This window comes from Papio anubis, chromosome 6, assembly GCF_008728515.1.
Source record: "Papio anubis isolate 15944 chromosome 6, Panubis1.0, whole genome shotgun sequence".
NCBI lineage: Eukaryota > Metazoa > Chordata > Mammalia > Primates > Cercopithecidae > Papio > Papio anubis.
This window is the reverse complement of record NC_044981.1, coordinates 115,545,399-115,567,986: the sequence shown is the minus strand read 5'-3', so window position 1 is coordinate 115,567,986 and position 22,588 is coordinate 115,545,399. Positions and strand designations below refer to the sequence as shown.

Below are 22,588 nucleotides of genomic sequence, written 5' to 3'. Positions count from 1 at the left end.
ATCAATAAGATAAATGCTTCACTTTTTTATGAAAATTTCTAACACCTACAGGAGTAGATGAAATAGTATATGGAAGGCAAATGTACATTTCAGCTAACTTCAACAATTATTCAATTCATAGTCGATCTACATACTCACTCCCATTGATATTTTTCTGAAGCAAATTCATCCATAAATATTTGTTTGTAACTTTATGTAAGAAAGGCTTTTTTGTTTTTAACATAACCAAAATATCATCATATATCTTTATTTTAAAAGTCTCAAATAGCTAGTCAGTGTTCAATTTCCCTGATTATCTCATATTTTCGTTTGTTCAAGTCAGGATCCAAATTAGAATCATATATTGCAATTGATGGATATGTCTCCTAGGTCCCAAGGAGACACACTGTTAAGGATACACATGATTAGAATTTTAAAAACATTGTTCCTGAATAACTCACAGAACATGGGATCAATGTGATGGAGTAAAGATGGCCCCGATTCTTTGTTACTAATCTCAATAGAAAGAGGCATGATTTCCCTTCCCTTGAATCTTCATTCTATGACTACTTTGACAAAAAATATGGCAGAGTGATGCTTTGCCAGTTCTATGTCTAGCCTTTAAGAGAACCTGCAACTTACACTTTCTGTCTCTCAGAACGTTCTTGGAGCACTGGCTGCAACATAAGAAGTCTGACTACTCTGCTGGAGAGGACATGTGGAGTGACCCTGTGCTGCATGGGTAGAAGAAAACACCGAGGTGAGTTCAGCCCTCCAGCTGTTCTTACCAAGGCACCAGGCATGTGAGCAGAGCTATTTTAGGATCTCCACATCAGACTAGCCACCGGCAAATACCACGAGATGAACCCAGTTAATATCACATGGAGCAAAAGAATGACCCAGGCAAACGCTATCTGAATTTTTGACCCACAAAATCATGAACTGTAATAAAATCATGATTATTTTAAGCTACTCAGCTTTTGTCTACTTTATTAGACAGCAAACGATAACAAGAGGTGTAAGGGAAGCTAAAATTTTACTTTTTGAAAAGGCTGAAAAAATTTCTTTAGTGATATTGACAAAAGAGAGAAGACACAAATAAAACATTAAAAAGGACTATATTTCAGACATTCAAAAGATAAAACTAATAAATACTTTAAAATAAAACAAATTTCTAGAAACAATACAATTTACCAAACAAAACTAAGTAGAAATTTTCCAAACAAAATCATATATACATGGATTTATATAACCACTAAGGAACTGAAACCAGTAAATTACGTATCCTTCCATCCCTCCCCCAAACAAACAAGAATAAGAACAACAAAATTTCACATAGCTTTACAGGCAATTCCACCGTAATTCAAGGAGTCACACTTCTCTAAAACAAACAATAAAAACAACAAGAACAACTGCAAAATCCAACAACTTTACAAAAAATTCTACCATAAATACAGGAACAGACAAAATTTCCTTTCCAGGGAAAAAGAGAACAAAGGAATGCTCTAATCTCATCTCCAATCTCATCCTTTAAGGCAAGTATGATTCTCATATCAAAACTAGGGATAGTATGAGAAAGGAAAATCTCCTTGGACACCACAGATGTGAAAATCCTAAATAAAAATATAACTAAGTTGAACCCCCATAGTCTATAAAATGATACTATGTTGAGTTGATGCCAAAACTGCAAGTTGTTTATCATTAGAAAAATCTACCAGTGTAATTCACTTCACTAACAGTTTAAGAATAAAAACCATAAAATCATCTTACTAGATTCGTGTAAAGTACTGAATACAAATAAATGAATCAAACGCCTCCTGAAAAGATAACGTAACATATTATTATATAGTTAATAAAAAATATAATGTAGCAGTTAAAATTAATTAATTTCAACTAGATACAACAAAGATAAAATTGTGAGTCTTGGATTAAAATGGCAAATGAAAGGAAAGAGTCTAGTGCAATATCCCCTTTTTGTACACCCATTGGAGAAAGCATAGGTTTTATAATTATTTTTACAACATTATTATAAGTATGATACAAAAAGCTTTAAACAATAAAATGATTGTTTTATTTAAGCAAGTAAGCAATTATTTAATTATTAGACAATAATTAATTAAATAAAATTGTGATACTGGCATTAGATTACGCAACAGAATTTTTTAAATTACATATAAACTTTGGATTTCAGAAGGGTGGGGAAAAACACTGGGAAAAATATTCAAATAAATATTTGAATATATCTCACTTCTTAAGTCAAAATAATTTCTAGAAGAAATAAATGAAAAGAAAATCAATGCTGTGAAAAAAAATAGCCAATATTTATATGATCTTTTGGAGGCTGACGCCAAAAGAAGAAACCGTAAAAGAGAACACTAATACATTGCGTATGTAAAAAATATGGAATAACATGGAACAAATAAATGAAAGCCATAGTTAAAAGAAAAATGGCCAACTAGAACACTAATTAGCATGGTATGTGGCAATCAATTATATAACTTTACTATAAAAGTAACCCTTCTAAATTAATTTAAAAAAAGACCAATACCCAATAGGTAACCAGAGGATATACATAGTCAATTAAAATAAGAAATTTGAATTTTAATTGAATTAAATTCAAATAGGAAAAGCTGTTCCACATCAGAAGATCTCACAAAAACAACACAAATTTTATTAAAGTACTATATTTTCTCCAGCTCTTTGCCATGATTAAAAATTATACTAATATCCACTAGTAGCACGGGAGCAGGGAACTACATCTCATTCTTGTGACATTATCAATTGATGTATTTCTAGGAATCACTTTTTCAACATGTATCAAAATTCTTAAAATAACTTATATCCTTTGACTCAGCTATTCCCCTTCTAGGGTTTTACAATCAGAAAACATCTGAGTGTATGTCAATTATATCTCAAAAAATTTGAACAAAATTATTTTCAATTAAATAAAAAATTGAACAAGTGTTCAAGGTCGTATAAAGGTGGGGTTTTTTGTTTGTTTGTTTTTCTTGAGATGGAGTCTTGCTCTGTCACCCAGGCTGGAGTGCAGTGGTATGATCCTGGCTCACTACAATCTCTGCCTCCCAAATTCGAACGATTCTCCTGCTTCAGCCTCCAGAGTAGCTGAGACTACAGGTGCATGTCACCACATCCAACTAATTTTTTGTTTTTTTTAGTAGAGACTGGTTGGCCAGGCTGGTCTCAAACTCCTGGCCTCAAGTGATCCGTCTCGGCCTCCCAAAGTGCCGGGATTACAGCCACTGTGCCTGGCCACATATAGCTTTTAATTTATATATAAATTATGTCAGCAAGAAACTGGGAATTGACTAGTCTAAAAAAAGCAAAATGATTAAAAGAATTATGGTACAGCCATATATAGAATTTTCTGTAACTGAAATTCAGATAAATCTCTAATTATAATCACAGAAAGATTGTTACACAATATCATTATATAAGAAGAAAAAGTTACAAAGTAATATGCAGAATATGCTCCCATTTTTTTAAAAAAAGTGTTTGTGCCTACAGGTAAGATTAAAACATTGAGGAAACACATGCAGAAGATGCTGTAGATAATCTCTTGATCACAGAATTATCCTTTTATTTTTGCTCAACTCCTCTACCTAATGTTTCAACAATAAACACGGATTGCTTGTATGATGGAAAAAAAAAAAAAAAAAAAACACCATTGAGGGTGAGAGGGGGAGCAATAGAGAGACAGGACAGAAGAAGGTTTAAAATGTAAGAAATATTACACCACTAAGAAATGTTCTTTGGCTAAGTCCATGGTCTCATTGCCTCTGATTATTCCCTTTCCTGGAATTCCCTTAACTCTTGTGTATATGATTTTGACAGCATTACTGTGCATCTGATTTTGTTTTCTGTTGATTTACTTTTCAAAGTAATATCACCCCACCAGAGTTTTATAAATACTCTTATGCTGTTTTTATATACTATAAAACTCTGCACACATAGACACTTCAAAATGTTGAATAAATTTAACTGAATAACTATCAATAGCCAAATTTAGTTTATAGTTACAAACTTAGCTAAAAGAACAGATCTCAAGAAATGGACAGTATAGAAATTTCAAGATTAGTCAAGGAGGTGATTCTGGATAGAAGCTGTCCAGAAGGATCCAGACAGTCTAATGTGACAGAACAAGTTCTTGGCTGAGGTATGGATTTTTCTACCAATTAAGTTTTGGAAAGTTACTTAAATCTATCAGATCTCAGTTTGGTCAATAAACTAAAGCTCCTTCTATATGTATGATTCCTTGATATTCATGATTTTGCAGTGGGTGCTTAGTCTCTGCTATTCGCAGGAGTTGTATATAGAAAATGGTGGAATTTAGCACATGGACTACATAGAGTCCAGAAAATTACCAATATTGCTGTCTTGCTTAAGACGAAAATAAAAAAATGGGGTCCAACCTGTTCTTTTACAAAACTTTACTATGTACATTTAGGACCTTTTCATGTCAATAAAGTGAATAAAAATCTGTTTAATTAAATTCACACAAACACACAAGTTTTTGTTAGTATAAAAGAAAGGTTACATTAGCTAATTTGAGAGGCATGATGCCTACAATGAAAGAATTAATTTGCATTCTTATATATTTTAGAAAACACTGTACACTAAATTCTGGCTTTTAAAAGATGCTTTTGCACTTCATGCAAATGCTTGTGCTTCTTTATAATGTGGAGTTTAATTGCATTTAAGTGCTTATTCAAAAATATGCCCCCAACTTCTACCTCACTCTACATTTTCAACAGTAACTTAAAAATTTCCTAAGACTTAACAAATTGTGTCTTCATGGGGGTTATTCAACGTGGAATTGAGCTAATGATGTTTATAGCATGTGATATTTTGGCTGATAATTTGGAATGACTGAAGCATATGAATAGAAAGGTTATAAAGGGTCATAGTTCTCCTTATCAAAATGTCTAGCCTTATTACTTTAGAGAAAATAAAAATAAAAAGACATATCATGTTTTCACCTTAGTTTCTGGTGTGGAAGTTGATTTGTTTAAGTGCCTTTTCAAATCCCAAAATATTCGCATCTCAATTCTAAAATGCAGTCTTTAACAAGAAGCCAGACCAATGGAAATAATGAACAGGTTACAGGCTCCAATGCAAAGGTCTTTTTAAGAAATGTATCATCAGGATTTGTTTAAAATGTCATCTTAAATTAGCAAGGCCATTTCACGTATTCAGTTGTTTACTAATGAGAATCAACATTTATATGACACAGTTAGAACACATTTATTTTTTAATGTATACAGTATAAACATGAGAAGCAGCATACCCATTAAATAGATCTTTATGTTAATATAGTTACATAGGTATAGTGACATATTTATGTACAAGTTCTCTATATTCTTACTAAAATTAAGATTAGGACATTAATCTTGTCCTTTACCCATTACTATTTCAAAAAAGTAAAAATAAAAAAGCCAGCCAGATGCTTTTTAATTTCAAAGTGTCCTTTTTATCTTTGTGAGCTAGCTAGATACCTACTACAAAGCATTAGTAATTCCTTTCCTGTCAAGTTATTTTTAGGGTGTTTTAGCTTTACTGAGCTCTCTACCAAATGCAAAACATTAGATATCCTGAATTTTTCTCTGCTCTGTCCATCCTAGAGATGGAAGCTTTCTTGCTTCAAACCTCAGTGCACACATGTAAACACAATTACTCAAAACAAGGCAACAAGTGAGAGGCAGGGTTAAAATAAGAACTCAGGCAATCTGACTCACAATCCAGGATTCAACCCCCTAAAACTTGCTGTTTTCTTTGTCCTCTTTGCTGTGAACCAAGACACTTGTTCTGTAGCAGAGTGTTTCTGCTGCAAATCCAGTTGCTACTGCATTATGCAATGAAGTCAGAAGCCTGAGCTTGTGACATCAATATAGGTTGCTATGGTAACACTTTCCATAAGTATTACAGGTTCAGTGTAGGCTCAAAAAAGGGGACTTCAGCAGAGTAGCAAAATAACTGGCATTATTTCAGCCTAAATTACAACAATAGTTGGTGCAAAAATGTTTTATAATTCCTGTAATAAAAAAGTTTTACATTTTATGTCATTATTGAAAGTCATTTTTATAATTTATTTAAAAATGAAAGTTCTCCAATAGAAATAGTAATGCTACTGACCTTCTAAAGCATTCACATAATCCACAAAGAAGAGAATCTCACTATAACATAGCTAATTATTCCACGTATTTAGTCATTCCATAAGTCAGGGTAATGTTATACCTTATATATTATGATAAAATCCTAATAACATGTCATTCTAGCTTTTCCATTACAAGAATTATAAAAAGATCTCACAAAGTTGCACATATAAAAGCAGCTTTAGATGAGAAGACTATTTTTAACAAAGCAATAGTAAAGATCACCTTTTGATTGCACAAGTTCACTATTATTTTACTAGAACATGTTTGTCAGTGACTCCATTTAAATAGTTAAATCTACCTTCCTGTGTAAGACATGTTTAAAAAGATTCTTTGGCCTTCAAATTTTTTTAACCTGAATTAGAAGCACATGGCTGAATAATTACAAAGGCTGAACTTCTTTATTAAACAGCTCCTTTGTTTTTCTCATCCTTCTCAAGAGGAGGATCTTAGTATCAGCTCAATTCTGTGAACACGCTTGAGCTAGGTGTTAGGGTTACAACAGCATGTTGGACATTAGGTATAAGATGCCTAAGACATAATCCCCTCTATGAAAAACACACATGTTGAGTTAATAATGATAGCAATAAAAGTACAAACAACAATTGAAAAATATTTACTGAGTATCTGCCATGAGCCAGACACCATGCAGAAGACTTCACATAGATTATCCCATGTAATCCTCACAACAATACAAGCAGGAAGGTGGGTACTGTTATTCCCGTTTTGCAGGTAAGAAAACTGAAGCTCAGAGGGATAAAGTGACAAGAAAACTGAAGCTCAGAGGGATAAAGTGACTTGCCCGAAGTCACACAGCTAGTTCAGAACACAGCTGGCATTTTAAGTCAGGGCTAACTCCAAATGTTTATGATGGTTAAACAGAAATTAAAAAGAATTCCCTGTTGCTTATTGTGACCAGAATTGAAAATTGCATCATCATTCCACTGAGCAAGAATTCCTTTATGTAGAATTCACTGAAGCAGAAAGCAGATGATAATCCTGTGGCTGACTTAATGAGCACTTTTGATGACTAACTTTGCTGTTGGTGTAACATTTAGCAATTCAGAAAATATTTACCTGAAAACATTTCCTTCTTTATTGGTTACAAATGACAATGTACAATAGGGAAATGATAAACTCTTCAGTAAATGATGTTTACCTCACTGGATATCCACATACAAAATAATGAAATTAGACCCATTATTCTTACACCATACACAAAAAACAACACAAAATGATTTAAAGACCTAAACATAAGATGTGAAACTGTAAAATTCCTAGAAGACAAACACAGGGTAAATTCTCCTTCGCATTGGTCTCAGCAATGATTATTTGGATTTGACACCAAAAGCACAGGCTATAAAAGCAAAAATAAACAAGTTTCTGCATAGCAAACAATCATCAGAAGAAAATGGTGACCTACAGAATGGGAGAAAATATCTGCAAACCCTACAGCTCGTACAAGGCTCCTATCCAGAAATATAAGGAACTCATATAATTTAATAGCCAAAAGTCAAATAACCCAATTCAAAAATGGGCAAAGTAACTGAATTGACATTTCTCCAAAGACATACAAATGACCGACAAGTGCATGAAAAGAAGCTTGACATCACTCATCATCAGGGAAATGCAAATCAAAACCACAATGAGATATTATCTCACACCTGTTAGGGTGGCTGTTATCAAAAAGTCAAAAGAAAAAAGTGTGTTGGCAAGGATGTAGAGAAATAGGAACACTTGTGTGATGTCTGTGGAGATGGTAAATTGGTATGAATATTATGGAAAACTACCATTATGGAAAACAGTAAGGGGGTTTCCCTTAAAAATTAAAAACAGAACTACCCTATCATCCAGCAATCCTACTTCTGAGTATATATCCAAAGGAAATGAAATCAATATCTTAGAGATATCTGCACCCCCCCCATATTCGTTGCAGCATTATTTGCAACAGTGAATAATGAAAGCAACCTTAGTGTCTGTCAACATTTGAATAAAGAAAATGTGGTACATATATACAATGGAATATTATTCAGCCTAAAAAGTATAATTTTATAGAATGTCATTTGCAACAATGGAGATGAACCTTGAGGGCGTTATGCTAGGTGAGATAAGCTAGACACAGAAAGACAAATACTGCATGTTCTCATTTACATGTGGAATCTTAAAAGTCAAACTCACAGTAACAAAAAGTGAATGATGGTTACCAGGGAGTTTGGAGGAGGGGAAAAGGGGAGATATTGGTCAAAGGATGCCAACTTTTAGCAGTAAGATGAATAAGTACCAGGGATCTACCATATAACACAATTAGTATAGTTAATAATGTACTGTAAACTTGAAATTTGCTAAGAGAGTAGACTCAGAAGTTCTTGCCACAGAAAGAAAATGATAACAGTGTACAGTAATGGATATGTTACATGGGGTGATTGTGGTCATCATTTTTTAGTGTATGCATATACCAAAACATCACAATATATACCCTAATAAATGTAATTTTTGTCAATCATACCTCAATAAAACTGGGGAAATATTGGTTCTATAACTTTTCTTACAGAGTTGCTTTAACATTTCAATATGATTCAAACTACTATATCAATTTCAGCTCAAATAAATATATTAATAATTTAATGTGTATACTGAATGCTAGTTTACATACCATACTAAACATTCATTCATTCAGCAATATTTATTGAGCCACTGTTATATTTCAGGTACCATGCTAAATGTTGGATATAAAACTATAGCAAATAGTGGAATAGTCCACAAATTAAAGGAGTGTATAGTCCATAATAAGAGAAGAACATTATTCAAATGATAACATAAACAAATATAAAATTACAGCAGTGTTCAAACAGTAAAATTCCTAAATTTCCTAATTCTGCCCCACAAAATTCAACCTTTCATCCCAGCTCAAAATCCATTGCCTCATCTTCCTCCTCCAGTCTAGACTTGGCTTCTGTCCATTCTTCCAAATTTGTTTCCTCTCTCATGTGTCTTCACCCTGCCCTTCTCTTTGGCCTGACCACATTTGAGCTCTCATCGCTTCATGCCTTAGGTGTCTCAACAGCTCCTGGCATGACTCCCTGCTTTAGCTTCTGCCTTAAGAGTTCCTAGGGCAGATCACTATAGCCCTATATCCTGAAACACCTAAGACAAGAGAGCTTGGTCACATTGCAGCTCCCACTCCACCCAAATACCTGTAGCCACTCTCCTTCCTTTAAACCTGAAATCTAACTCCTTAGCCTGACATTCCGAGCTTTTAAAAATCTGACCACAGTCTAACTGTTCAGTCTTGGGATCTATCGCTCCTCTGCAGGTATCCCTTCCCAAGCCAAATGGATGAATCACTGGCCTCTAAGTAAGCATTTTACTTTTCCATCTCTGCTTTTATTTACTCCACATCACCACTGAAATTCTTCATCCCTTTTCCACATCTCTCCTTCCCTTCCCTTTTAGAATTCTAAACATCCTTCTAAGTCCAGCATGAATTATTGATTGGATAGTTGTACTGTTCCGGTTTTTGTTTGTTTGTTTGTTTGTTTGTGTGCATATGCTTTATCTCCTCTGCTAGATTGTGAGCTCCTTAAGGGAAGAGACTGTCTTCTGAATCTGCTGCAGTACAATATACACATATGGTATTTATTAATACCTATTGATGTCTTATCCCAGGACAATGAAAGCCTATTCAGGTAACCTATAAGACAAATATTTGCATCACTAATTGTATAATTATGGCTTCCTTTGAAAATTAGATTCAGATCCTTCTGTTTGTTTCACTAAAAATCCATGGAGCAAGAAAACATAGAATAAGATTCTGCTACTTGTCTACATAGAGAAAATAACTAACTTTATGTTTGTATGACTTTCAATGAGAACTTTCAAGCAAAGACAGTAAGAAATAAAACCAATTGTTTGTATTAATTGAGACTCTGTTGCAAACGAGAGCAATCTAACTTACAATTAGCTTAGGCAAAAATGAAAAGCAATTCATTGGCTCATGTAATTGGGAAGTCCATGGGTAGATCTGGTTTCAGTCACAGCCAGGTCCAGAGGATTCAATGGAAGTCTCACTCTCCTTTTCTTCCTGAGAGCTTACCTTAGTCTCTATAGCTACAGACAAGTCATTTGTGTATGATAAAGACAAAGCTGGTGATAATTTCAGTTTCATATTATACCAGATTGTCAACCCCAATTAAATAATAATCAATCTCTCTCTCTCTCTCTCTCTCTCTCTCTCTTTCATTTTTTCTCTCCCTTCTTTTCCATGGAGAAATCTCAGGAAAGATGGCTGAATCCTAAACAGATCATACACCTATCTGAGAAAAAGTCACTGTGCCAGAAATAAGGGCATCTGTGAATAACTTAGCCTGGGCATGGACCCATGCCTATGGCCAGAGTGGTCACCAGACACCTTAATTGGCTGTGCCTCTAAATCCGCATGAAATTGAGAAAAGGACCAGTTGTTTTTTCAAAACAAAAAAGAAGAAATGAAAAAAAAATAATCATTTCTCCCTTTAAGTCTGGGAAACCCTTTGGGTCCTGAATCATCTAGATTGACTTTAAATTCTGAAACATTAGCTCATATATTTATCCCCAGATATTTGTTTCGCACCTACTATGTGTCAGACACTCTGTTAGGCATTGTGAGTGATACAAAGGTTATTTCATTTTACTTCTAATAATTAGAAATGCATAAAGACAGAGAATTCTGATCCAAAGTAGGATAAGAAATATATCATAAAAGTATTTGGAAACAAAGATAAGGATTTAGGAATAATATATCAATAGGTGAAAATGTAAGTGGTAGAAAGAGATGAAACTGAAATTTTCAAGGTAGAGAAAATAAAGAGAAGAGAGAAATAAAGACTGAGAATAGGAAAGAGAACTGAGAAAGACTCTTACATCCATATTCAAGTTGTAGTTCATAAAATACAAATTCCTTAAGAGGAGAACTCATGTCTTCTTTTGGACAACAAAAATAACAAGACTAGGAAAATAAAATAACAGTAATAACACTGAATAACATTTATTGAGTGCTAATTATGTGATAGGCATCGCACTAAGCTCTTTCAACAGATTATCCCATTTAATCCTGAAAACAATCCTACGAAATGGATATTAATATTAATATTTCCATTTTAAAATTAGGGCACTGAGACTCAGAAATGTTAAATATAATCTGCCAAAGGAAATGGTGGATTTGGGTTATTACCAAGCTGGTCCAAATCCGGAGTGTGACCTCCTTATCTAGGGAACACTTTCAGAGGTTCCATCTTTTCATGAGAGTCAAGGAACAGCTTCAGTATCAGTTACCCAGAATCATGTGTTTTTTGAGTTTTTAGTTCACTCACACCATCTCAGCCTCTTGCCTAATGTAAATCCCATCCTCATTCTCCCCCAGTTCATTCTGCAGGCCGAATTCATCCAGGAAAGTTGCTGAACGGAGAGTAAATGGAAAGAACGAGGAAAAGGAGCTTAAGTAGGGCATGGTACAGGCTATTGGCTCTGTATTAGCAGAATAAATCTCAGTGGCAGAGTTATGGGTTAAATTGTGTCCCCCAAATAAGATATATTGAAGTCCTAAGCTCTAATACCTCACTATATGACCTTACTTAGAAACCGGGTCATTGTAGAAATAATCAAGTTAAAACAAGGTCACAAGGATGGATCCTAATCCAGTATGACTGATGTCCTTATAAAAAGGAAAAGTCTAGATGCAGACACAGACTTGCACAGAGGGAAAATCATGAAGGAGATACAAAAAGAAGGTCATGTAAATATGAAGGCAGAGATCAGGGTGATGTATCTTCAAGGCAAAAACACCAAAGATTGCCATCAAATCACCAGAAGCTAGGTGAGATGCCTGGAACAGATTCTCCCTTCCAGCCCTCAGAAGGAAGCAACCATACCCACACCTTAATCTCAAGCTTCTACCCTCTGGAACTGTGAGATGACAAATTCCTGTTGTTTATGCCACCCAGTTTGTGGTATTTTGTTGCAGCAGCCCCAGTCCCCCAATGCAAGTACCTTTGAGAAATGTTATGACCATTCTAAGCCTCTTGCTAATGAACAAGGTAATTTCCTCTTTCAGGATGCCATGTGTATAAAGCCATGGTCATGCCAGTTCACAACAGAATATCTAGATGATTGAAATTCCACATGTGATTTTATTGCCTCACAGGGAACACTTCTAAATGATTTTACATAGATATTACCTTTTGTGTTTCCCAATATGTTGCCATCATTTGCTAAAAGAAGGCTAAGGTTTTTTTTTTTTTTTTTTTTTTTTTTTCTGGAGAGAATGCTTTTCTATGAGAAATCTGATACCAGATTCATAAGTGGTCATTAAAATTTTTTATTCTGGGCTTCCAAGACACATCTATATACTCAGAATGATTTGCTTACGCATTGGTTCATAGGTTAAATTCACATTAAAACATTCTCAAATATCAAGAAAGTGTTTTATTTTAACAACAATCAATAATTCATCTACTGGCTAACTTTTAAGGGTTTGATGGGGAACACGATAGAAAAGCCTTCTTTGAAGTTTTGTGAAAAGATTAAAAACATGGCATGAATCATAGTTGCAATCTGTATTAATAGCCACATTATCAAATAAGGTACTTAACTAGAACTTTCAAAATTTACTATGTTCTCGAGTCAATTGGCAATGTGAATAAAATAAAATATGTTGAACACCACAGCCTCTTTAGGGCAAAAGTTATGAAATGTGCCCCTCTGGAATTACCTTTTCCAGGGTTGGTAGAACTCAAGGGCTGCTCTGAGTCAGCAGAATGTTCACTGCTGTGCACCCTCTCGAGATAATGCATGACCTTAAGCAGAACCTAACAGAGCCACAGAACCTGTTCCTGGACCTGACATGCTTTCTCCTTTACTGCTTTTTCCTCCTTCCTTCCTTCTTAGTATTAACATATTTTCCTATGAAAGTAATACATATTTGGAGTCGTAAAGAGTCCCATTGTTTTATGTACAGAACTATTCTTAATAGGAATTTTGCAGTATAATGTACTAGTTGGACACAAGTTTCAAAGCCAAATAACCCTTGTTTTAAACTGACGAGTCCTTTTCTAAGCTGTGTGCAACTTTAGGAGTGACACATAGCCATTCTATGTTTTCTCTTCTGTAAATTAAGGATGATAATTGCACCTCCTGTAAACAGTTAGTCTGAGAATTAAAATAAGATAGTACCTGAAGAACACATAGATAGAAAAAGCCACATGGTGAATACTTAATAAATGTAGGCTAGTAACTATGCTGACAAAGAAAAAGACACCAATTATCTGACATTTTAGAAAAGTCAAAGTTAGAGCAATGGTCAAACCATCAGTGGTTTCTAGGTGTTTGGGAGGTATTAGGTAATGCTTGAATTCATGAAGAACAGGGATTTATTTGAGTGTTGAAACCATCTGGTATGATATTGTAATAATAAATACATGACACTATACATTTATCAAAACTCACAGAACTTTTCAGCATAAAGAGTAAACCTTATTGTATGCAAATTTTAAAAATCAAAACCATTTTGGAGATTCGAATACCCCAGGATGGAATGCAGAATGTGACAAGGCTGACTGTATTACCAATGTATAAAATAAATCTAATGGTATTAAAAACTTATGAAACACAGCCAGGCATGGTAGCTCTTTTGTGTAATCCCAGTACTTTGGGAGGCCAAGGCAGGTGGATTGCCTGAGGTCAGGAGTTCAAGACCAGCCTGACCAACATGACGAAACTCCGTCTCTACTAAAAATACAAAAACTAGCCAGGTGTAGTGGTGCAAGCCTGTAATCCCACCTGCTCGGGAGGCTGAGGCATGAGAATCGCTTGAACCTGGGAGATGGAGGCTGCAGTGAGCTGAGATCGCACCATTGCACTCCAGACTAGGCAAGAGTGAGACTCCATCTAAAAAAACAAACAAACAAAAAAATGTATGAAATACACTCACTGAATGGCGTGGGAGGGAAAGGTGATCTAAGTAACTTTGGAAATGAGAGAAATGTGTAAAGCTAAAGGAAAAATAATTGGTACAGAAGCAGTATACTCTAGTGAATAATATTGTTCCTCATAAGAATATGGGCAATTCTTATACTGATATATACTGATTGTATATATCATATACTAAAATTAAACAATTAAGAAAATGAGAACTGGATGATACAGCCAGGTTTCTCATTGCTGGAGTGAGATCTGCAGATAGGCAAGGGAAAGAACCTCCTAATGATCCATGCGGTCATGGATTAGACGTGGAGACATCAGTATGAACTCATGTTTAGCTTAACGCAGACACAGATGGTCAAATATGGGAGAAATTATAGATATGTGTATATACATGGGTTAGTATCCACAAATATATTTCCTTCCTCTGTCAGTGGAGAGGGCCTAAAAGTAACAACATCCCATTTTCAACAAGCACACACCTAACACCCAGATCTTGTTCTCTAATACCATTTTTCAGTCAAAAGAATCAGGGCTCTTTTGAGAATAGGCTGATTCTAGGATTGGTGCAGAAAATATTTAATATGAGCCTACAGCAAGCATCTTGTAGTGCTAGAAAGTAAGGAAGTGCTTAAAAAAAGGAAGGAAAGGGACAAAAACTATGGGTTATGGAAAGGAACATAGTGGCCAACAAAAGGACCTACCAATGGTCAAAGCTGGAAAATTTGAACAACAAAATAAAGTAGTATTGGCTTATAATCCAAGGGAAAAAAATAAATCTGAGTCCACAATGATATAGATAAATAATTGAACAAATAAATAAGTGGAAGAAAATAGAGAAATCTCCCACACAGAAGAATTCCATATAATTTGTGTAAATACTCTGCCCTCAAAGAGGTGGAGCATAAGTCCCTATTCTAACTGTGGGCTGCATGTCATGACCCTTTTCCAAAGAGCACAGTATGAAAAGAGAAAAAAGAGTAACTTTACACTGGAGGCACCTGACAAACACCAGCCAGCCAGGTGATCAAGGTAAATATCAACAGTGTAATTTACCAATCAAGGTAAATATCAACAGAGTAACATACTATCAGTATGTACTCTTGATGTGATGTGATGGGAATAGCATTTGATGTTCTTCCTACGACCCCATTACCCCAGTTTAATAACCGGAAGAACATCAGACAAATCCCAATTGAGGGATGTTGCATAAAATACTTGACCAGTTCTCAAAACTCTCAAGGTCATCAAACATGAAGAAAGTCTCAGAAGCTACCACAACCAAGAGGCACCTAAGGAGAAACACAGACTAAATGTAATGTGGTGTACTATTTGGGATTCTCTAACAGAAAAAAAAAAAGACATTTGATAAGAACTAAAGAAATACGTATAAATTACAGACTTCAGTTTAAATAACATACCAATATTTTTCATTAATTGTAACAAATGTACCATAGAAATGTACAAATATATGATGTTAATAATAGGGAAAAATAGGTATGGGATATATGAGAACTTTGTACTATCTTAAATTCTTCTAGGCTAGGCATGGTGGCTCACACCTGTAATCCTAGCACTTTGGGAGGCTGAGGCTGGTGAATCACCTGAGGTAAAGAGTTCAAGACCAGCCTGGCCAACATGGTGAAACCCTGTCTTTACTAAAAATACAAAAATTAGCCAGGCATGGTGGTGGGTATCTGTAATCCCAGCTCCTCGGGAGGCTGAGGCAAGAATTGCTTGAACCGGAGAGGTGGAGGCTGAAGTGAGCCAAGATTGCACCACTCCACTCTAGCCTGGACAACAAAGCAAGAATCCATCTCAAAAAATAAATAAATAAAAATTCTTCTAAAATTAAAAATTTATTTTAAAAAGGAAAAAAAATACAGACAACTACTACACTAAACCTAAAAACAAAAACATTAACCAGCATTACTAAGTATTTTTTTTTAATTTGGTGGACAATTAGAACAAGAAATACCTAGTAACTACTAGGTCTTTATGAAAACAAATGTTTTCAGTTACTGCTCCAACTAACCCTGATCTAGTTCTTATAGCTATTTCAATTCATGCTGAATCTCTTCTTAAAGTTAGACCCTCCTAGAACTCAATCGTCACTGCCCACTTCATTTTGTCTACAAAGAAATATTGTGGATGTCAGTGGCTTTTATACTCAATCAGCAGTTCCTAACACCCTAAATACTCCACTATTTTCCCTTTTAATCCATGAAAAGCTACCAAAAGTAAGAGGTCAGTCACAAATTACACTGACTTCGTAATAACAGAAATCCATATATGATTTTTCAATGAAAATAAGATATTACATTACCTAATGCCTCCTGTCGTTAGTTCTTTCCCTTCTGAAGTTAAAATTTACACATTTTTTTCAAGTAAATCTGCTAGTAAACTTCATCATACATAGATTTTATATGGTACTATTTTCTTTTACAAGTGTAAAGGTATGAATCTAAGCTAGAACAGGGAAAACTGAAAGACATATGTAAATAAATGCAGGTTTTAAAAGAGTTATATAATAGTTTTTGATATGCTTCCACAAAGTTACCCTTCACTAAACACTGTAAGATAAATGCACTTTGCTGAGTTGAAGGCTTTTGTGAAGGCTATGCTTTAGGGGCAAGAAGGTGTAGATGAAGCAGGGAGATGAGAAGAAACAATAGAGCCAGGTGGCTGAGCTCCCTCTGTAACATTGTACTTGAGGGGGCTGTTTGCACATGAGTGTCTCATCCATCCATCTTTCCTTTGCACGCTCTGGGTCATACACCATAAATCTCCCTCTCAGTCTTCTCAGGCCTTGCATATCTAGAATCTGATATGCATATGATATAACTTAGAAATTTTATGCTTCTTCACAGTGCCCTAAAACACATAGTGACATAATCCTTGACTTAAATGGGGCAGATGGAAATACAGATGAAAGGAGGGAGACAGAAATGTTACGTCTTCTCAAGAGCTCAAAGCTGTTAAGTTGCAGAACTAAGGTTCAAAGCCAACTCATCTATCCCGAAGCCCAGTGGACCTCCCCCCAATACCAAATGCCTCTGCATACATACCATCCTGAGCCAGCTTTAACCTACGTTTGGAGGTCGTGTGCTATTATTGTATGCAGTGTGAGTAACCCCTTTTCCCTTCTTAGTAAAGTATATAGTGTCGTAACTTGGTGATGGGCTCGGTACTCCTGCCCTGTTCACTGGTAGGAAAAGGCTTCCTTTGGTGACTGGTAAAAAGTGGTGACTGGTAAAAAGCGCTAGCCTTGTGTCCAGACTAAAACTCTGATTTGAAAATTCCTTCCAACCAAAATTCCACCCTGCCAAAATTCCTAGAATGTGTATTCTGAGAGCAATGGAAGAAACAAGTGGACCCAATTTATGTCCCTTATAGTTCTTTAATATATTTGATAGTTCACACATCTTACAAAACCTTCAAGTACCTGAAAGTTTGGGATCTAGGGTTGGTTTGTTTTGGATTGGGTTGGGTTGCCTCCTTATAGGTTCTAAAAGTTACTTGCAGAAGGAAGATAAATATTTTTGTGGCACTCAAACTCTTTGAACCATAGCATTTGTGTCAATTGCTATTGTAGGTTTTATCAAATGTCATATGGACTTGATAAACTGAGGTTACATACTGTTAAGCTGCTGGGTCTTTTTGAGTCCATAAATGTAATAAATAATAAATGTAAAAACAATATTATATATATTTGAGATGCTAGGTCACCATGGAATGAGGTGACAACATTTTATAGAAGACAACATAGTTTATAGTTTCATACTACTTGTTTATACATTGCCTCACCTTCAGTTCTGGAAGCTGGCTTGATTCTATAGCCAATCCAGAGACTCTAGATTGGGTCTGGCCTTAGGCATTTTGTTCTATCCCTTAGAAGCCCTCTAAATCTGACTTGACCTTGGTTACCTTCATTCTGAGTGCCCAAGGGATAGGCCAGATTGTTTTACATTCTAACCTCAGGAATGTGTCAGCCCTGGGATAAACCAAGCAATCCATTTAATGCCTCAATTTTCACAACCATACCAGACCTATCCTAAAAGGAACCCTTACATACAAAGTGATCAAAATCTGCTGTCTGAATACAGATCCTTTAAAAGACTTTTCCTAGGGAAGTTTGTAGAAAATCCAAGGACTGGACTACTCTGAAATCCTTCTTTCCTCTACCCTTCCCAATCCTTGGTCCATATTCAACTCCATGATGGTTCTTGATGGGCCTACTGAGTGCAAGATTCAAAATAGAGGCTCAGCAATATTTTCCAAAAATTTTTTTGCAACTTTAAGTTAAAATAATGCTATTGGCCAGGCACGGAAGCTCATGCCTGTAATCCCAGCACTTTGGGTGGCCGAGGCAGGCAGATCACTTAAGGTCAGGAGTTCAAGACCAGCCTGGCCAATATGGTGAAACCCCATCTCTACTAAAAATACAAAACTTAGCCAGGCATGGTGGTGGGCACCTGTAATCCCAGCTACTCAGGAGGCAGAGGCAGGAGAATCAATTGAACTCGGGGGGCAGAAGTTGCAGTGAGCTGAGATCATGCCATTACACTCCAGCCTGGGTGACAGAGTAAGATTCTGTCTCAAAATAAAAAATAAAAATAAACACTATTAATTGTGGTAATTTGTTTGATTCTCTATGTAACTGAATTCAGTTCACCAAAGTATCCCTTCATAGTTCTAACTGAACTCCTTTGTTTTCATTTTTAAATACTACAACCAAAAAACTGTATATAGCCTCTAGTTTCGCTTTTCAGATGACTGTATTTTTGGTAGCTGAAGCGATCCTCTACTTATTTCCTCTCAATGTCACAGATTTGATTCTAATACAGTTACTAATACAAATAAACTACTTGCCTCTTGAGGATTCACAAAATCACCAGTGTCTTTCTGTTTAAACCCTTTAAACATTTAAAATTCTTATCTTCCTGACACATTGTTTTTTATGTCACGTTATTCTTCAGCAAAGTGGTGTTAGGAATGAGAAAGTGATTATAGAAATGAGCAAGCCTCTCCAAAAAGAGGAAAAGTAAAGGTGATATTGAGAAGAAGGAAATTTTCTTTAAGTCCCAATCTTATGCAGATGTATACAGAAAAATACTCATCCCACTGTGGAGGAATGCTAAGCAAACTGAGGTTTCTGTTTTTTAAAAATTATCTCATACGTAATAAATTTAGAGAAAAACAGCTATTGTTTTTATACAGCCTAAGAGTCCCCGTATTGGTAAGAGAAGAAATCTGTAGACTGTCAAGTCCAGGATTGCTGTGAGTTCATTCATTGGCTGGAAGGTAGCATGATGGACAATAGGCAAGAGGTGTCTGGCTTGGGGGGTCTGGCTTGGGGGAATAGTAGGAATAAAGAACCCCTTTGAAGATTTAGTAGTGACTTTGGGAGGCTGAGGAAGGAGGCCAGGATTTCAAAGCCAGCCTGGGCAACGTGATGAGAGCCCATTTCTACAAAACATAAAATATTAGCCAGGTGTAGTGGTGCCCAGCTACTTGGGAGGCTGAGGTGGAAGGATCACTGGAGCCCAGTAATTCGAGATTACAGTGAGCTATGCTTGTGCCACTGCACTCCAGCCTAGGTAACAGAGCCAAGACCCTATCAAAAAAAAAAAAAAAAAGAAAAGATTTCACAGTGAATAATGTTTTATTAATTCTTTCCCTAAGATGACACCTTGCTACTTTTCCTACTCACTCCATATTCCCCTATATAAATCCTAGTTACTGTAATTTTACTTATTATAAATATCCTGGCTGTTTAGAGAATTTATCATCTTCCCACTCCTTCATGTCTTCATAAAATTCTACGCTAGTAAAACTTTAATAGAATAGTAAAAGATAGAATCATTTTTCCGGATATTGTACATATAATTGTTTTTAAGGTATACGGTCTCGAGCTCATGAAAAAAAAGTGCATACATATATATATACACACGTATTTATATATATAGATTTCTCCTACTCAACAGTCATCAAATGTTCATTGAGCACCTACTATATGGCAGGAACTTTTCTTGGCATAGCATAGGTGCTCAACAAATATTTAATTTTCTAGGCATTGGAAATGTACTAGAAAACAAGGAATGGCCTTGACCTCAATATAAGCCCTTATGTTATGGAGAAAAGAGATATGGGGTAAACATGTAGATGGGTAAATGAGATCACTTCAGGAAATAATGAGTGCTGTGAAGAAGATAAATAAGTTTAACTGGAAGGGCAGCTTTAGTTGGGTGGTCTGGAGAGGTCTCCGAGGAGATGATATTTGACTTGAGACGTTAAAATTGAGAAAGAAACTTTTTATCTGAGGAATGTGAGCCCATTTCAACTGTCAGGTCCAGAGAGGCATTAAAATGTGATAGCAGTTACATCTGTCAGCCCTTAAGCAAAATAATTTCCTCTTCATTTGCTATGTGAACTCTAGACTGATGACAATTAACCATAAAATTCCATACACTGCACAACATAATGCATACCTTATGGTTCAACAACATATATAGCCAATCACTAATCAATGTTACTTCTGTAAACCAATGAGAATTTCTAACACCTTTATATCAGTACACTCCTTGTCCCTTTTCACCTTTAAAAACCTTCTTGTGACAAAGGCTGAATAGCGAGTGCACTTGCTGGTGTTTCCCAGGCTGCAGTCCTCAACCTTGGCCCAAATAAATCCTCTCTATTAATTTGCCTCAGCTTCTTTTGTTAGGTTGTATTTGACCACTCATAAAATCATATACATATTTGACCATTCATGAAAAGTAATTTGAGATCAGCTTTCCCACGGGGCGAAGTTGCCATGTTCATTTCTGGATCTGGGTCTAACTACCATACATCTATCCAAATATCATTTCTTCTTTTTTCTTCTCTTTCAATTCAATCTTCCTCCCTTTCCACCTCTCTGTTTATGGGTCTTCTTGTTCCTTTTTTCTTTCATATTTTCTATTTTCCTCACTTTCTACCTCTTCCTCTCAGGCCTAGTGCTTCCTCTCTGCAATGTTTTCTCTGACTTCTTAGAAAAAGTGCTGCCCTGGCAACTGTGCCACCTGAGTGTCTGTCACTTTCTCTCATTTTTGACCTACCTTAAAGCAAACTGAAGCAAAATTTTTTGCATCACTAGTGGAATTTAACAAACATAGTTGCATATTTGATATTATAACGTAGTTATATCACTCTTCACTTACTCTGGCCTTTGAGTTCTCTTACCAGGGAAAAAGAAATTCAGGTATGCAGTGTTCTACCAAGTAAATAGTATGTAAATATTTAAAATGTTTTAATTATTTTAATTCTCCTGAATTCGTGTGAACTTTATAACACAGTGCTATATTTTATATTTGGAAGAAGTATGAGCTCTATTTACAGATGAATCTTGACTTTGATCTTTTCAGAAGCAGTGTTTCAGAATTTATATGAAACAGAAATGAACTTTCTCCATTTTATGCATTTAACTGCAATCTAATTGATGTATTTCAATTATTTTCTCCCCAATAATAGTATGCAATTATCTATACTTTTTTATTAAAGTCTTAATAGAACTTTTATTAAAACTGGGATGATTTTAGGACAGACTAAAGTACTAAGCAAAAAACGTTACTTCACCATGTCTTGAAGAAAAGCACTGCTAAGTCCTTTACACTTCACACTTGTGGCATAACTTCTCTTTGCCTCCATTTCCTCAGCTCAAAAATGAAAATAAGATCAATCTAATAAAGTTGTGTGTAGATTGAACTGATCGATTCAAACACCTAGAATAGTACCTGAAACACAGCAATAATTTAATTGGTGATAGCTGTTGTTGCTGCTGCTGCTGCTACTGCTAATATTGTTATTGTTGTTATGGTACAACTTGTGTAGTTGTGGTACCTAATGTAGCTCAGAACCTAAATCTGAAACCTATAAGCAACCTAGATGCTAGAAACATCCAGGTTTGCCATCTTGGTAACTCAGATCATTGTCAGACACATTTCATAATTAAGCATATCTTCATCCATTTCTAATTCCCCAGAGAAAAAGGTTTGTAAGTCTGGTATCTAATATTTTTGGGGCAACCACGCTTTAAAATGATTTAAGGAATATAGAAGATAAACTCAAGTTATGCTCCTAGTTTTCAGGGAAACACCCAACATGGACAATTGCTCAGAAACTATGGGATTTACCATGTAGAATACATAAGGAGAAGCTTGCCCAGTTTGGTAAATTTTTGCAAAGTGAATGCCTTAATATCCCTCTCTGCACTCATGAAAAGTCTCTTCCTGTGATGACTCTGGTCCTGACTGTGTACCTTGCTTTGGCCAGTGGGATAAGAGAAAATGTGACGTAAGCAGAGGAGTGAAAGGGCCTTGTATTAGTCAAGGTTCTCTAGAGAAAAGAATCTATACCTTCTATTCATCTCTGAGACAAGCAGAGAGAGAGAGAGAAAGAGATATTGATTTATTAAAGGAAGAGCTTCATGTGATTATGGAGGCTGAGAG

General features: G+C 35.5%; 1 long non-coding RNA gene across 4 annotated transcripts in view; it reads right to left on the bottom strand.

Moving 5' to 3' along the window:
* LOC110743148 overlaps positions 1–13,880 on the bottom strand; it is a 197,511-nt gene extending 183,631 nt beyond the window's left edge. For all 4 annotated transcript variants that reach the window (XR_002521722.2, XR_002521723.2, XR_002521721.2 and 1 more), the window contains exon 1: positions 5,733–13,880. This is a non-coding gene — a long non-coding RNA (uncharacterized LOC110743148). The remainder of the gene's footprint in view (positions 1–5,732) is intronic.
* Between the last annotated feature and the right edge of the window lie 8,708 nt (positions 13,881–22,588).